The 5,604-nt window shown below is 39.1% G+C and overlaps 1 pseudogene; it reads left to right on the top strand.

The window, feature by feature from the left end:
* Positions 1 to 734: 734 nt before the first annotated feature.
* LOC135197709 (cuticle protein AM1239-like) lies at positions 735 to 2,182 on the top strand (annotated as a pseudogene).
* Positions 2,183 to 5,604: the final 3,422 nt, after the last annotated feature.

Here is a 5,604-nt window from a genome sequence, read left to right as displayed (position 1 = left end):
AGAGAGAGAGAGAGAACAGGGTTTATATCCTCATTGTTAAATACATGAGAAGACGCTATTTTGTATCTTTTATTATTACTGAATATTGTTAAAAAGTTCCTGAGAGAGAGAGAGAGAGAAGAGAGAGAGAGAGAGAGAGAGAGAGAGAGAGAGAGAACAACGTTTAAATCTTCATTGTTGAATAAATGAGAAGGTACTTTATATCTTTTTTTATAACTGAATATTGTTTAAAAGTTCCTGAGAGAGAGAGAGAGAGAGAGAGAGAGAGAGAGAGAGAGAGAGAGAGAGATCCTTTTGCTCTTGAATATTCCTAACACATATTGCTAATTTGTGAAAGCCTCCTTTGGTGACCAGCTATAATTGGTGTGAGGTGGTTGGTTAGTCGTGAAGGAATTATGGGAGGGTGGAGGAAGATGATGCGGGGGTGTGCAGACTGGTGAATGGGTTTTGGCACAGGCACTGGGACTTGAATTAGATCATGGCGGGGAAAGATTGCTAAAAAGGAATAAGCATAAGACAGAGAGAGAGAGAGAGAGAGAGAGAGAGAGAGAGAGAAGCCGTATTTAGATCAGGCTTAAGGTGGAAGTAGTGACAGGGGCAAGAAGGCCCCTTCTCCTACTCAGTGGAGCTTTGATGAAGGGGCGGGGGAGGGTTTAGGGACTAGGAAAGGTAGGGCTTACAAAGGGGGGGGGGGGGGGGGGGGGGGGGGGGGGGGGGAGAGGTACCATGAATGGTATATAAATATCACCTTCTTTTGGGTTTTATCATTCAGTCTTCTCTGGACTTCTCCTCCAACATGGTCTCGGTAAGCGACGGGATAGTAGCTCGTCTTTTCACGTCATAAAAGTAATATATATGAATATTTAGGAATCATCTCAGAATGAGGATAGCAATGTCTCTGCCGTGTATGTTAGTTTTTGATGCTGCTTTTCTGTTTATCTCTGTTCGTTTTATCAATCATAATTAATGTAGTTGAATAGTGGCCCTGCCTTTTATTTCTGAACGTTGTATGTATACTTTTTTTTTGCCAGCCTATCGTCCTGTAGTGTTTCCGTATATTGTACAGTATAATATGGTACTCATCTACAGTATAATATTCTGAAAAATAGAATAAACACCTGTAACGTAGCGATGTGAATCAAACATAATTTCGTATGTTGCCAAGTCTTCAAGCACATAGGTCTGCAGATGTTCAGCATGAAAACATTAATTTTGTGAGCGGAATTCCTCTCCTTGTATCTTCCAAGAAACTGTTGCTTTGCTTGCTGTTGGGTGCTGTGACTGCCACCCCTCAGGGGTACGGCGCCCCCGCTAATCCCTCTCCGTCCTACAACGCACCTGGTGGTGGGGGTGGTCCCTCGGGTCCCGTGGTTCCTATTCTCGTCGACGTTCGCGAGGGACCTGATGCTGCTGGGGTCTACAACTTCAACTTCGAAACTGGGGATGGCATCAGCCGTCATGAGCAAGGCGCCCCTCAGGGGCCCGAAGGAGCAGTGGCTGCCCAGGGAGGCTGGAGGTAAGGACAAGTATTTATTCAGTGATTTCAGTTAGACATTATACTGAATATATTGCCCTGAATATAAAAAAAAAAATGGCTTCTGATGAAGACAATGCTTAGATATTTATTCTTCCTTTTATCATTCCAGCTTCACCTTCCCCGACGGCACCCCGGGAGTCTTCAACTTCGTAGCTGATGGCAGTGGGTACCGCGTCGAGTCTGACCTCCTGCCCACTCCCCACCCTCTCCCAGCCCACGCCATCGCCCAGATCGAATTCGCTGCTCAGCAGGCCGCTGCTGAAGCTGCGGGAGGAGCCCGTCCCCAGTACAGTGCTCTCCTCCAGCTCCTAGTCAGGGCTACAGCTTTTAAGCCTTTCAGCTTTTACGCCTCTCGAGTCTTTTAGACAGCAGGATGACCCTCGAGGAATCTGTTTCCTCCAGTGGATAGTTTCCTCAAAGGATGGATGATTAGGAGTCTCGTCTTCATCCTGGAATACGTTCTTGTTCTTGGATGGTATGGATGTTCCAGGAAAATCTTCGCTGGAGGAAACATCATCACCGTAAAACAACAACAACAAAACGATATTCCCTTTTGACCCTGATGTTCTCTTCATGTACCATATGCTTTTGTATCATTACTGTTGATATTTACGTTCATTTTTAAATAAAAATTTATACTGAAACGATCACTATCTCTGTCATACCTTCTATGAAACTTATGATTCAAGACTCTCCTCAGATTGCATATTTGGAGATTGGAGTAGGTGTATTTATTTGTCTATTCATTTTGTTGAGACGTAATGAACCGTGTTTGTTGAAGAAAAACTGAACTCAGGTGATGACCTAATACATGGTGTTAAAATATTCTTGTGCCCTATTCAGCTTCGAAGGAATAATATGAAGTTTGCAGCAATGTTGACTTTGGATTTGTTTTCTATATAAAATGTTTTTCTCTATTAGAAGTGTTTTAGTACAGTAACTGTAAATGGGACGAAAGCAGTGATGCTTGAAAGGCATTAGTATGCTTAGCTGAGCCACTTGGTCATTTTAGACGTGCATCTGTTGTCAACGCAGGAGCAGAAAATAAAAGTATAGAAAGCGTCAGTTTAGGGTTGTCAACCTTTCGTCTGTTATGCCATTTGAATTTAAGTCTTAAATTTCTTCTGGGTGGGTCTCCACCCAGGCTGGGCGTCTTGGAAATTGGAGATGAAGAGACAGGAAAGGGAGAAAGAACCGTTGCATTGTCAGAATTAATAGGAAGTTCCCTGATGCAGTATGAGGTAATCAGAAGTGTTATGTATTTTAAGGTAATGCCAGAAAGGTACTTACTGATCCTGGTCGTCTTCATTCGCTTGGATAGTTGTAATTTTTTACAATATGGGATAATGGACATCGCCGTCCAAATCCCTTAGTAATTTAGGTCTTGAAATGATAATAAATATTTGTTTACTTAAACAGTGGGTTTCGGAATAACCGGACGAGTTATGAAAAAATAAACTAGAAAACTGTGGTATTGAGAATTATATTAACCTGCAGTGGAGAATATTTGGAATATTAAATCTTGCTCAGTGATTTGATGAGACTCGTTAAAACTAAGGTAAGAGGAAGAGGGTAATATTATATATATATTATATATAATATATATATATATATATATATATATATATAGTATATATATATATATATATATTGCGTTCTTGGAGATTTGAATGTTATTTTCACGCCTGCCTTTGTCAAGAACAAGGACTGATAAGATGGATTTCAGACCAGCGGAAAGTTATCTGGTGTGCGAAATGTTTTATTTTTGCTTTGTAAAAGGGCTAAATGTAAATAGTGACAATTCTCTCTCTCTCTCTCTCTCTCTCTCTCTCTCTCCTCTCTCTCTCTCTCTCTCTCTCTCTCTGAACGAAACTTTGCTATATGGTCGTATCTGGCTTATGTCTTTATTTTATACAATTAAACCAGAGGCTTCTCTAAGATGCATGTGAGATGGAGATGCAGCAAATAATGCTTAGGTATCTCAGGCTAATAAGAGAATTTTTTGGATAGCAATCTTCTCACTAATAAGAAACAACATACTCTCTTCACTAGAGAAATGATTCTGCAATGTTAGATTGCAATGATAGAGCCGAGTACCGTGATGGAAATTCATTTGCAGCAATAACCAGGAAGATGAAGAACACACAAATTTTCTTAATAAGAATTATTGACAGGACAAGACGTCTTATACGCTATCCAGTAACATTGGCACTTGATTTCGTGGTAGCTCTTTGAAGCTGAAAGTATACATTTTAGCCTTAGTTTTCCGCTCAGCTACATCCATGTCTTTTTAGTCTGAGATCAGCGAAGTCGATTGGGAGAGCAAAGCTTATGTGCTATTTGATAAGAAGGGTATTATATCGCCTTTTCAATGTGGGTTCCTCTAAATGCATTCAACCATAGATTTATCAATCCTATTTCAATAATTCCCGTTATAAAGCATTTGAATTCAAGCAGCATTTTGTGACCACGTTCCTTTGCCCTCGTGAGGTCATATGACCTTGAAGTCGTACATGGTATTCTAAAAAGAACTCGTGATGGATTTCCTATTCTTTCCTCCATCTTTGTTTCCACACTCTCCTAATAATAGTATAATTTTGCAACAATGAGGTTTTCCTCCTGTTATACACCTTTTAAGACCTTTTTACTCTCAATTTTCCTTCCAGCGTTGAATGACCTCAGGTCCCAGCGCTAGGCCTTTGGCCTAAATTCTATATTCTGTTTACATGATGACTGACAGGGAAGTTGTTACTAATCATTCAGGTTTTCTTAGCCTGATTTCTCTAGTCTAGGAGGAGTTCCTTAGGGTCAGTGCTGATTGCTATATTGTTATCAGGTATTGTAATTGGGATATCCTTAATTATCTACTTGCCATATGCAAAAACCCATTTTGCAGCGCCAGGTTACGTTTATCTATCATTCAGCCAATGCAGTTTCTTTCCAGAATCGTTAATTATTCAATTTGTATATTAAACGTTTTTAAAATTTTTTAAACATTTTATTCGCGACGAATATATCACACTAAAAATCACAGTCTGTTTTTCGCACTGTCATAATATATTTCTAATAACAGTTAGTATAAGATTTTCATAACAGTTAATATCTGGAACGCTGCATAATTATACTCCACTTCGCATTTTTTCATTCACTTCATTAGCCTTTCTGTCCTGGAATCTTAAATTTTAAAATATTAGAGACAATAATGTTTTAAGTTTTCAGTTATTCGTGTACAGAGTAATTCCTTATGGGAAGAACTCTGTTGAATTTTGATTATAAACTAAGGTCATACTCAAATTTTCCATTACTTATCTTTAATGCGGTATTTAAAAGGATATGACCCTTCAGGGTTAAATCCATATTCCATATGATCCCAATGTTTTTATTTGTATGATCTTGTCTGTCAAAATCTTAAATGCATGCAGTGTGTCTTGCGGTCACTTCGGAGAGAGGAGAAGGAGGTTACTGGTTCATGTCCACTCAAGGGAGGGGGAGGGGCCGGTTTAGGTTTAGTGGGGGGTCGATTTAAGGGAGGGGCTGTGGGTGGCCCATCCCTCCCAGTCAGTAAGAGGGGAATGAGTCGTAAGTGAGAGGCGGGACACAGGCCTCCTATATAAACAGCACTTTGAACTGGAGTAAGCATTCTACTCGACCGATCGACATCGTAAACATGATTTCGGTAAGGAAGTGAACAGTTTCATATATATATATATATATATATATATATATATATAATATATATATATATATATATATATATATATATATAATATATACAGAGAGAGAGAGAGAGAGAGAGATAGATTCATTAATAAGCGTTTGCCAGAATTGACACTGGTTTTATAGTTTGCTTCGATTAAATGTAACTTTAAATAGGTTAGATTATTCAGAGAGATTATTCAAGAAAACATGCTATTGATAGTTATTCAGCAAAAAAATCTAAAACATAAATGACATCTGAAAACATTTTTTTGGTGATGTTTTATATCCTCGTAGATTATTATATAAGTTTCTGTTTCTGTTTCCCTCCAAGAAACTGCTTGTGTGTTTGTTATTGGGAGCAGTCGATG

The sequence above is a fragment of the Macrobrachium nipponense genome, chromosome 21 (assembly GCF_015104395.2).
Source record: "Macrobrachium nipponense isolate FS-2020 chromosome 21, ASM1510439v2, whole genome shotgun sequence".
Classification (NCBI taxonomy): Eukaryota; Metazoa; Arthropoda; class Malacostraca; order Decapoda; family Palaemonidae; genus Macrobrachium; species Macrobrachium nipponense.
Note: the sequence above shows the minus strand (reverse complement) of the source record. Positions and strands in the feature narration are given on the sequence as shown.